This window comes from Bos javanicus, chromosome 21, assembly GCF_032452875.1.
Source record: "Bos javanicus breed banteng chromosome 21, ARS-OSU_banteng_1.0, whole genome shotgun sequence".
Classification (NCBI taxonomy): domain Eukaryota; kingdom Metazoa; phylum Chordata; class Mammalia; order Artiodactyla; family Bovidae; genus Bos; species Bos javanicus.
In genome coordinates, this window is record NC_083888.1 from 27,225,125 (window position 1) to 27,237,916 (window position 12,792).

Genomic DNA, 12,792 nt, shown 5'->3' on the forward strand with positions numbered 1-12,792 from the left:
AGCTTGAAAAACCCTCCAACAAACAAAAAAACCCTGAAACATCTAGAGGTGGGTCAGAGGTATGGAATGAAAAACCCTCATCCTCTGTTCCCTCCCCCCTAGGAAAACAAGCATCATACATCAAAGCAGGCTCATTTGTTAGAGATCCAATTAAACCTTACAGGCACTGTGAATTTCAGTGACTTCCTGGACTGTCCCACCTGGTAAACACCCTAAGTCAGAAAGCAAGGTCTAAACAGGTGCTGGGATGGCGGGGGTAGCGACACAGGTGCCCCAGAGAATTGCTTCCTCAGTTTACCTAGAACTGGCATGGCTGGCTAAGGTGAAGCAGAAATCCTACAGGTCCTGAGGTTCTGCCTTCTTCTTCAGCCCCTTAACCAACTTCTAGCTCCAACTGCAGACCTAGAGCTTTGGCCAGTGCCTCTACAACAGAAGGCCAGCATTTAAGGATGGTGAAGGGGTGGGGAAAAGGCACTGGGTACCCATGGGCACCCTGAGCCACTTCTCCAGCCCTGTCATCTTTGCATGGGATACCCCTGTTTATTTAAGTGACAATTGCCTGGGTTCTGTTACTTATAACTCAAAGCATCTCTAACTGATCAGTTAGGCTTGGAATCCAGACAGGGCCCTGGCTGTTCCTGAGCCTCTGTGCCTCTCTGGGTGGGCTTCCCTGTGCAGCAGAAAGTTACCCTACCTCCAGGTGACTGCAGCCATGAAATTAAAAGACTCTTGCTCCTTGGAAGAAATGGAAATGATGATTTCAAATTGTAATGCTAGAAAAGACTCTTGAGAGTCCTTTGGACAGTAATGAGATCCAACCAGTCAATCTTAAAGGAAATCAGCCCTGAATATTCACTGGAAGGACTGATGCTGAAGCTGAAGCTCCAATACTTTGGCCACCTTATGTGAAGAGCCTACTCATTGGAAAAGACCCTGATGCTGGGAAAGATTGAAAACAAGAGGAGAAGGGGACAATAGAGGATAAAATGGTTGGATGGCATCATCAACTCAATGGACATGAGTTTGAGCAAGCTCTGGGAGATGGTGATGGACAGGAAAGCCTGGGATACTGCAGTCCATGGGGTTGCAAAGAGTTGGACAGCACTCAGCAACTGAACAACAACAGGCTGTTTCAGTCAACTCCAGCTGCTATAACAAAATACTGTAGGTTAGGTGATTCAGACAACAAATACGAATTTCTCAAAGTTCGGGAGGTTGGATTTCCCAGGTGGTGCAGATTCAAGATCTGGTGGGAATTCTCTTTCTGGTTTGCTGTGTCCTTATGTGGTGGAGAGAAAGAGACCTCTTATGTCTCCTCCTCTTCTTTTAAGGGCAGAGGACTTCCCTGGTGGCTCAGTTGGTAAAGAGTCTGCCTATAATGTGGGAAACCCGGGTTCAATCCCTGGGTCGGGAAGATCCCTTGGAGAAGGAAATGGCAACCCACTCCAGTACTCTTGCCTGGAAAATCCCATGGATTTTCCATGGGATAGGCTACAGTCCATGGTGTTGCAAAGAGTCAGACACGACTGAGCAACTTCACTTCACTCACTTCAATCCCATCTTGGGAGCTCCACCCATGACCTCCTCTAAACCCAATTACCTCCTACCTTTTAATACATTGAGGTTAAAGCTCCAACAGATGGATGTGGAGGAGACAAATATTCAGCCCATACAATGGAGCCATTTCACGGACCAGATACAAGTGCATGGTGTTAGCCATGGGTGGATAAACACAGACCTTTTGCTAGTGATCACTGCTCTCTTCCATGCATGATCCCCTTTCTTCTGAAGGGGATGCGTGTTCTTTTCTGTCTTTATGCATGGGTATGTTCTCAGTCTCTTCGTCATGTCTGACTCTGTGTGACCCCATGGACTGTAGCCTGCCAGGCTCCTCAATCCATGGGATTTCCCAGACAAGAATACTAGAGTGGGTTGCCATTTCCTTCTCCAAGTGATCTTCCTGACTGAGCAATCAAACCCATATCTCTCGTGTCTCCGGCATTGGCAGGCTAATTCTTTACCACTGTGCCATCTGGGGAGCTCATGTCTTTATGAGAAGAAATGAGATGGTGCCCAGGTGGGGCAGGGGTACAGATGACTGGGGGCTGAGGGCAGCCCTGTAGCTTGAGATAGATGAGGGTGAAGTCCCAGGGCTTGAGACCAAGCCAGTTAAAGGCAGAAAACCCCACACCTTTATCCAGACTCAACTCCATCCCTTTGGGTTGGATGAGGATGGCAGGGGGCAATGAGATATCCTGGTCCCTGGTGACTCCCTCACAGTGCCCCCTACCCAATGGGCAGGCTCCACAGAAACACCTGCAGTAGGTGTTTGGGAGGGAGTGCAGCTTTTTTAGTTTGGTTGATAAAGAAGAGATATGTGGCCAGAAAAGAGATTAAAATCCATTATAAAAAATTTAAATATGGTTTGTATATTATGTAATCATCATTAAAGGATGATGAACATTTTGAGTGCAACTATGGCTTCTTGGCTTCTCAAAGCCAAGAAATATTTAGGAGTAAGGTGTGAACACTGTACTTTCAAATGATTCAGGAAAAAATAGATACAGAAAGATATACAGAGAGAGAAAGAGAGGAAAGGATGGCAAAAACTCAACCACTGGTGAGTCTGCATAAAAGATGGTCATTTCACTTCTCTTTCAGGGAGAAAACTTTCAAAGTTAAGTGTTAGAGAAGAAAGCAAATGGCATTTGACCTTCTGCAGTGCCCACTGAGTTAGAGAAAGCCTGGGACACCTTGCCCTCTTGCCCTTCCTGCTACTACCAGGGACGTCTCTCACAGGCCAAGCATCACCCAGAGCCCTTCCTAATATTGAGGTGTTTATAGTGTGATGGAGAAGGATGCTTAGGATTTTAGGATGAGGATGCCGGGTGGTAGAGGTGGTCCAGCTGGGACTCCAACCCAGACAGACCCCACTCCCCTCTGCTGGCTGCATGTCCCCGCTAAGACATGGTGGGGCTAAGACTCTCTGGCTCCAGCTGCAAGCTTCTCCGCATCCTCCCCCTGCAGCAGGCAGGTCTCAGATACTCACCTAGGGCAGCTGCTCTACTGGCCAGGGCCCTGGGGACACCTGCTGTGTGAGCCACCCACCAGCAGGGCTGTCCCTCTGTCCATCGGGCCTCCTCCTGGTGGATCTGTCCCTGGAGCCTCAGTGGGGCAGCAGAGGGTGCTGAAGCCAAGCCGCCTGGAGACAGCTGAGAGAGGAAGCCAGGGTGCAGGAGCTGATGTGCACAGCAAGTGGAGAGAGGCGGCCACAGTGGCCTCAGAAGGAAGAACCCAAAGGATGGACAGATGGCAGCTCTTTTGTCCAAAGGTCCCGCTGCCATGCTTCTCCAGGCCTGGTCCCTCCAGGCCAATCCTACAGAAAGCATCCAGGGCCCAGCAGGCTCTGCTTAGGCATCCTCTCCTGGCTGAGGGACCACGCCTGCTCCAAGTATTGCGGGAGAGAGGCCATGAGCCGAGGGGCAGGCTGACTACACAGGAGAAAGCCCAGCCTGGCCTGATTCCTCCCCCAGGGAAGCAGCCCAGAGGTTGGGGCAGGACAGGTATGGCTGCTCCCAGAGCCCTAGATTCCAGGCAGTGGTACACTGGGAGTGGAAGGCAATAAGTGTCCACATCGCTCCATCCTGGGGTTTCCGGGACACCATATCTCCGTGGTCCCCTTAGATCCCATTGGTCCACATGGAGTCAGAGGCATGCCCAGGTCCGAGGGAGGCTGGGAAGACCAGAGACTTCATTTTCTCCTCTAATGCAGAGGCCCTGGGGAGACCCATCTGGGGTGCAGTGGATCTCTGCCAGAGTCACTCTCAGCACAACCCTCTGGGAAGTGGCCTTGGAACCATCTTTCAAACTGCTGGAATCTCTCTCCCTCTCCCAATAGACTCAGATTTCACAGGGACCACAGGTTGTTGTGGAGATCTACCTCTCCTTGACACTGATGAAATTAGAGTTTATCTTTAAAAGGAAATAACACCTCTTTTTCTCGAAAAAAATCTTTGGTTTCCTGGAAGAAAGGAAGGGAAATTGGGCTGTAGCTTTTCAGGCCTCTGCCATGTCCTTCCCAGAGAAGGCAATGGAGACCCACTCCGGTACTCTTGCCTGGAGAATCCCATTGACGAGGAGCCTGATAGGCTGCAGTCCATGGGGTCACGAAGAGTCGGACACGACTGAGTGACTTCACTTTCACTTTTCACTTTTATACATTGGAGAAAGAAATGGCAACCCACTCCAGTATTCTTGCCTGGAGAATCCCAGGGACGGTGGAGCCTGGTGGGCTGCCATCTATGGGGTCGCACAGAGTCGGATAAGACTGAAGCACCTTAGCAGCAGCCATGTCCTTATGAGCTGCAGAAGATTGCGACACCATCCCGCTTCAGCATGGAAACGCCTTCACTCTTGCTCCCAGTGGCAAGTTTCATTTCCTGAAGAATGCCACAGCAATACCTCTCACCCTGTATGCTCTTGGAGAATCTTGCCACTCACCCACCAAGAGGTGTCCTCCTCTTGAAGGAGGGAGGCCTTGTGACTGCCCTGGTGCAGAGAGTCCTGTGGAAACACTGCTGTGTGACTTCTGGGTGCCAGGTTTTTTTTTTTTTTTTTTGAGTGGGGGTTGCTCTGCCAGTTATTAGTTGTGGCATATGGGAACTAGTTCCCTGACCAGGGATTGAACTCAGGTCCCCTGCACTGGGGCTTCCCTGGTGGCTCAGCAGTAAAGAATCTGCCTGAAATGCAGGAGCCACAGGAGATGCAGGTTTGATCCCTAGGTCCAGAAGATCCCTTGGAGGAGGGCATGGCAACACACTCCAGTGTTCTTGCTTGAAGAATCCCATGGACAGAGGAGCCTGGCAGGCTACAGTTCACAGGATCCCAAAGAGTTGGACACGACTAAAGCGACTTACCATGCATGCATGCACACACCCCTGCTTTGGGAGCGTGGTGTCTTAACTACTGAACCACCAAGGAAGTCCCAACAATAAATGTTTATTGCTATCTCGAACAACTGAGTTGCGAGGCATTTTGTTATGCAGCAGTAGCTAAGACAGTAAACAATTATCAATGACCGTCACAATGAGTATGTAGAGGAAACTGGTCTGTCATTGGAAAAGATGGCAGAAAGGAGCGAAGAAGTGATTCTTTTCATGGAGAGAATGGAGATTATTAGCAACGTTTAAGCTTTTTAAGCTTTTGAATATTTTTCAAATTTAATAGTGTTATAATAAGGATGCTCCTGAAGCCTGGAATTTTAGTGTGTGTCAGAGGGGCCAGGCTTGGGACAGTCATAGTTCTGGTCACCTTCTGGAGGAGGAGGTCGGGCTGCAAAGACCCCCAAATGGGTCAGGTGCCAGAGGTGTGGCATGGATGGGGGTCCACACAATCACCTCTCCCTGGCTTGTCAGAGGAGAGTCTGAGGCAGGGAACTCGCCACTGGGGTCTCTCCCTGACCTATGAGGGGAGTCTCAAGTCAGTCCCTAAGTCAAACACAGAAGAGGTCAAGTCCCTTGAAAATCCCACAGCTCACAAATAGAGTCCAGACCTCAGACCCAAGCCCACTATCTTGGCTTTTCCCTCACCAAGATGGAAAGAAAACCTTTTCCTTCCTTCTTTCCTCCCTCCCTCCCTTCCTTTCTCTTTACTGTATGACACAGAGAATACAACCAACATTTTATAATACTATAAATGGAGTATCTTCAAAAATTGTCAATCTCTATGTTGTCCACTTGTAACTTATATAATATTGCACATCAACTCTACCTCGATTAAAAAAAAAGAATGCAATTCACCTTGAGAATAAAAAAGTAACCAGATCACCACACATAGAGAAATACTTCAATGAATTTGATTTTTCTCATTATGGAATATTATGTTGCTTACAGGATCAAATTTTTATAAAATTTACAACAACAAGAACAACAAAAACCTTTGCCTTGAATGAGCACTAGGTCAGACATTTCTTGGTTTACAGGGACCGTGTTTATTTCACCTAACTTATTTTAGTTTCCCTGGTGGCTCAGATGGTAAAGAATCTGCCTGCAATGCAGGAGAATGGGGTTTGATCCCTGGGTTGGGAAGATCCTCTGGAGAAGGGAATGGCAACCCAGTCTACAATTTTTGCCTGGAGAATTCATGGACAGACCGTGGGGTCGAAAAGAGTCCAACACAACTGAGCGACTAACACACTTTGCTCCACAATAACCCTGAATGTAACAGCCTACAGCAACAACCCTTGATTCCATGGATCAGGAATTTCAAAAGGGCTTGGAAGAGATGGTTTGTTTCTGCACCACTGATGCTTGGGCCTTATGGCTGCTCAACCCCTTCTACACTCACATGCTGGCTTCCAGGTCAAGGTGGTAGGACATCTTACATGGAAGCTCAGGGAAGTCACACCACCTCCCTTTCATTGGGCTCCATGGATTGAAGCAGTCACCAGTGTCAAAATGTTCATGGCCATTTTTTAAAACTGCGACAACACTGCAACAATATTCTAAAGCACCTTACGATCTTGCAACAATTTCTCCCTTGAAGAGAGCTCCCACAGGCGACGTGGGTAAAGCTGCTGTAGGTAGAACTATGTGCATCACTGGGATGGTTCAGATGATGAGCCTGGCTCCCTCCCCCTCAACCCACCCACCAGTCTGGGCTGCAGTCTCTGAGTTGGGTCCTCCCACCCCAGGAGTTACTGCTTCATAATGAAGCGTGGGCTGATAAAGGTCTCTAAAGTGAGACTTCAAGGACACAGCAGAACCCATCCCCATTCACTGAGGACTCGTCTGGGAGGGGCTGCATGCCCTGAGGCACTGCATATGACATAGCATTGTCCAGTGGCTGGCCCAGAGCATTGGGCATCCGTGTCCCCTTGGAAAGGAATCTTTGGAGGGCCTGTCTCCCAGTGACCTGCCAGAGCCGACGCAGATCCCTCAAAGGGCCTCCGTCAGCCGTTCCCAGTGGGAATTATTTCTGCTCTTAGAGAAACGGACTTCTGGTTGGAGATGGCAACCTCTTGGCTGCTCTCGAGCTACCTGAAATGTGATTAAAACAAATTCATGGGACTTCCCTGGTGGTCCAGTGGTTAAGACTCTACATTCCCGATGCAGAGGGCCCAGGTTCAATCTCTGGTAGGGGAACTAGATCCTGCATGCTGCAACTAAGATCCAGTGCAGCCAAATAGATAAAAATCAATACATTAAAAAAAAAAAAAACTAATTCATTTTCAACTTCTCCTTTCCTTTTCCTTGGGGGAAAATATTTCTTTTTTGTCACCTGAAACAATATCCCTGGTTGTGCAGTTCTCTGCTTTACACACGAAAGAAGTTTCATACTAAAGACCAAATCCAAATCCCAAACCAGAAAATTCTGGTTCAAAGACCCTCGAATAAAAACAATCAGCCCATACTACATTTGCAATATTTTAAATCAACCAGTTTAACTATAAAATCAGGTCTAATAGCTACGGACTTTCTCAATATATGGCTTCCCTGATGGCTCAGTGATAAAGAATCCGCCTGGCAATGCAGGAGATGTGGGTTCGATCCCTGGTATGGGAAGATCCCTCAGAGAAGGAAATAGCAACCCACTCGGATATTCTTGCCTGAAGAACCCCATAGGCAGAGGGGCCTGGGGGACTACATTCCATGGGGTCACAAAAGAGTCAGACATGACTGAGAGACTGAACAACTACTCTCGATGTACTGTCCTACATAGGAAGCCCACAATCCAGGAAACTAGATATGCATGTGAGGATGTGAATGATGGATGGATATTAAAGGTGACCACACAACCCTGGTGCCCATACTCAAGAGACTGGGCATGACCCCATCCCACTTTCTAACTCCCTTCTGCACTAACAAAAAAAATACTGCTTCCCTGTATCCTGTCAACTATCCTTCAGTCCTTCCCTAAGACCTACAAGCAAACAGCCAAGAATTAAGTCTTTATCTTACATTGTTCACTGCAAATCTGCCCAACCCTGTTAACAGGAATACTCATTAGACAGGATTCCCCTGAGAACCCAGAATGGACTAACCTGGCTCTAATTTAATTGATCTGATAAATTCTCACATTAATTAGCTAGCTTCCCAGAGGCTGGGGATGCAGGCACCAGGACAAGGCCAGAGAACCTGGGCTCTGCCTTTCGCTAGATGTGGCCTCGGGGAAGTCTCTGGACCTGACTGAGGCTTGATTTTCTTACCTGTAGGGTGGGAAGGCCTGGCCCCTTTTTTGTGTCTTCTCCAAGCGAGTCAATAAGTCAACATGTCAGGGGAGCTCTGAAGCATTTCCCGGAGGCTGGGACTTACTGACCTTGATGGGTGCTGAGCAAGAACCTCAGAATCAACTCAAAAGGATTAAATACAGCATTTGGCTCAGTATACCCACCAGGGAGGGGATTGCTGCTGCTGCTGCTAAGTCGCTTCAGTCGTGTCTGACTCTGTGCGACCCCATAGACGGCAGCCCACCAGGCTCCCCTGTCCCTGGGATTCTGCAGGCAAGAATATTGGAGTGGGTTGCCATTTCCTTCTCCAATGCATGCATGCATGTTAAGTCGCTTCAGTTGTGTCCGACTCTGTGCGACACTATGGACAGAAGCCCACCAGGCTCCTCTGTCCACGGGATTCTCTAGGCAAGAATACTGGAGTGGGTTGCCATTTCCTTCTCCTGGGGGAGGGGATTACAAGTTATGAATGGTTATTCGGGTGTGTGTGTGTTGAGGGTGGGGGTGGACAGTCCCAGAAAGAACAGACAATACCCACTGAGACCAGAGACCCTCCCAGATCATCGTGGAGGAGGGCAGGTCCCATGTCGCTTGTGCTCAGGCGTTGAAGCCATCTGCTCCAGGAAGCCTGGAAGAGACCATCCATCATTTTAACATGCCTTCCTCACACATTGTTGCTGACCCTATAGATATCTCTTAAGTCTTTGGATAGCGGAGTCTCAGAAGCATTTCCCATTTCATCTCTCCCCTGTGTAAACCTGTACCAGATGTGAGGATAGCTCTCATTGTTCAGGCCCCAGTGGGTTATTCTGCCCTTCAGCACCACTGGGAGACTGGACATGAAGACAGTTTTCTGCTCCACCCCCATGTCATACAGCAGAGAATGGTTTGTTCCCCTACTAGCACGGCAAGCCATCAGTGACTCCCTGGGAAAGAGGAAGGATGATGCCCAGAGTTGTCACCCCACAGCCTGGCTGCCACCAGGAAGCCAGCCCCAGAGGAGAATGCTATAGAACAAAGCACAGACCTCACTCCATCTGCCACCAAGCTTCTCTCTATAAACCATGTTCTATTGTTCCCCTTCGGTCACCTCCTCCCACTTTTGTATTCATGAAGGTGGGCTAAGTTGCAGTAATAGGTAGGCCCTGGATGATTATGGCTCAAACACAGTGACCATCTGTGAGCAACCTTGGCTAGATTTCTGGGTTCCAGGCTGCTCTATTTTGTGACTCCATCATCCCCCATCCCCTAGGGCTTTGTTGACATAAGCATCCACTGGGCAGAGGGAAAAGAAGAAGATACAGGAGGAAAGATCCACTCTCTAAAAGCCTGCAGTTCCTCTGCTCACAGTCCCACCCTGGGGACTTAGTCACCTGGTCACACCTCACTGCACAGGTCTGTGGAAAGTATGGTTGCTCACTGCTGTAGATAGAGGGGATGGATTTTGTGGATATCTTAGGCCAGTTGGGGTGCTGAAACACAATATCTGGTGTCTTATAAACAACAAATATTTATTTCTCATAGTTCTGGAGGCTGCAAGTCCAAGATCAAGGTTATCAGCATATTCAATGTCTATTAACTAGATTTTTGAGGAACTAGTAGGACCAAAGAAACCATATCCAAGCATTAATAGAGTTTGTGTCTGGAACTTAAGATAACCCTTCATTTCTAACCTCCTTCAGGCTGGAAGCACTATGGGGAAAGTGCTCAGCCCTCTAAGGGAGGCAGATTCCCATTGCCCACCATCACCGCCCCCCACTCCCAGGGCAGCCAAAGAGAATGATGGTGGAGGGGGATCCCCTCAAAGTGGAGGAGCACCCCACGGTGACCTGGCCTCCCAGGGAGCGGGGCTGGATTGTTCACACACTCACTCCAGGATGAAGGGCAAAATTTGCCCAGCAGTGTTCAGAATCACTGTGAACACCATCTGCTGGGGTTGCCCCCTCCTCCCCTTTCTGAATTGGTCTGTTTGTTGTGTATTCTGTCCCTTCCCATCACTGCACATTGGGGTTGTGTATTGGGGCTGGGGGTGGGGTGCAGCAGCCTACAGAGGTAATGGATCTCCAGTCGATGCTTGAATCTCTGTCTTCCTGCCTGTCTCTGATCTCTAGGTCAGGATTGATAAGGTTTCCCACCAGGGGAGGGGGACAGTGTATTTTGTGTATGGAAAAGAAGGCATGAGGGACACTCTGGGTCCCTCTGCCATGGCAACCAGCATGTTCTAGACAGAGGCTGCTCCATCAACTTGGGTGTCCCCAGGCAACTCACAAAGGAAGTGTAGCATTGCCAGAAATTAACACTTGAGATTTACAGGCAGTCTTTCCTGCAGCATGGCCCAGCTTCTCCTGACAGGTACATGGATCTTGTCTACTTCATCTCCTGAAGAAGTATCCGTGGAGCTTCTGCCCTGCTCCAGCCTGGCCTGGTGCTTCTATGCTCCTCCCTTTCCTTCTGTGTTGAATGCCTCTTTGCTGTATCACACGCCTCCCTCTTTCTCAGTTGGCTTCTTTATTTTGGTGAAATAAAATTTTGAGACCTCATTCATCTCAAAGTACTTGATTTACACTTTTGCTGGGTGATGACTGGAGAATAATTTTCCTTTAGATCCCCAAGGCTTTGCCCCTCACCTTCTGACTCCTGACCATCTATCTGTGACCTGCTTCTAATGTCAGGACACTTCTGTCCCCATTATTCTGCACTTCAACAGTGATATGCCTTTGGGAAGAACTGTTTTTTCCCTGTTGAGCTTCTTGTGGGTTTTTCAACACATGCTCTTGAGCTGGGGAGATTTTTTAAAGGATGAATTCATTGATGATTTCTTCCCTTCCACCTCCACCCCTGTGTTTCTCTGATCGCTCTTTTAGGGTTCCTATTATTTCATTAATGGACTTTCTGGATGGCCCGCCTTTGTTTCTTCTTTCCTGTTTCCCATTTTGGAGGTTTCTTTTTGTTTTGCTTTCACAGAGATTTCTTCAACTTTATCTTCCAATCCCTCCTGGCAGTATTGTTTTTTAAATTTTACATATGCAGTTGCTAAGTCACGTCTGACTCTTTTGAGACTTCACAGACTGTAGCCCACCAGACTCCTCTGTCCATAGGATTCTCCAGCCAAGAATATTGGAGTGGGTTGCCATTTCTTCCTCCAGGGAATCTTCCTGATCCAGGGATCAAACCTGTGTCTCCTGCACTGGCAGGCAGATTCTTTATCACTGAGCCACCTGGGAAGCCCTTTATTTCCACTACTTCAAATTTCCATGAACACTTTTTGTTTGCTCACCAAAAATTTCTTTATACATGGCCTCCCTTCATGGGTTGCTGTAGTTTCTTTAGTTACTCTGACGACATGACTTCGATTGATGGTTACATTGCTGTGTACTTCTCTCTGCACAGTCTCTGTTTCCTCCAAGTTGCTGTTAAAAAATCTATTGGGGCTTTAGATTTCATGACACAGGATTTCCTGAGATGTTTGATCAGCTCTGGCCACCTGTGAAAGCTGGACTAGAGGTTCTGTATCTGTGGGGGTTCGGGAAGTGCAGCCTTCCCTGGAGTGTGGTCTGGTGGGTGGTTCCACTAGGCAGCTGCATATGTAAGGAAACTAAGGTGTTCCCCTTGGCCTGCTTTAATGCCCCAGGAAAGACCCTTCTAGCCTCTTGGCTGCCCGCGTTCTGAAAACCCAGAAGGGAAGCTGGAACATGGTCTCAGCATCTAATATCTACAGGTTCATTTAACTCCTCTGTTCCTATTATGGCACCTCTGCCCTGTGCATGGTATCTCTCATCCCAAGATGCTTCCATTTACCTTATTTATATTATTATTATTATTTTAATTTGACCATGCTGAGCTGCATGTGGAATCTTAGTTCCCTTAACAGGGATTGAACCCATGACCCCAGTATTGGAAGCACAGAGTTTTAACTGCTGTACCACCAGGGAAGTACCCTTTAACCTTCTTTAGATGACAGACATCCCATCTTTGGTCAGGATGGGGAAGGCAGCATAGATCTGCTGAGACAGTCTGGGTGCTTCTTAAGCAATTCAGTTCAGTTCAGTCACTCAGTCGTGTCCGACTCATTGCGACCCCATGAACTGCATCACAGCAGGCCTCCCTGTCCATAACCAACTCCCGCAGACTTTCAGCCAATTACTATCTTAGCCCCCATTCAAACCCCCATCCAGAGGTGCCTAGTGCCATCCATTGGTGGACCTTATGGGGACTCCAGAGTTTTTTTTCTTGGCTCCCCACACCCTATCCCACCCTGCTACCATTTCAAGACTTCATTGTCTCAGGTCTGTATAGTATTCTAGCTTCAACAACTGTGTTGCAGTTACTTGTTCCCTTGCTTGCCCTATTCTTGCCAGTTTCTTTCTAACAACAGGTAAACACTGCTGTGAAAGGAGGTTCCACAAGTCAGAGTCAACACACACCATCCATCTGCCATCTCCAGTGGAAACCTCAGCCCCCTTTCCAGCCCAGCCTCTCCACTCTCCAGACACATCCCCATTCACTTGCTCTGGGCTGATCTTTCCTGAATTGTGTGCTCAGTCGTGTATGACTCTTTGCGACCC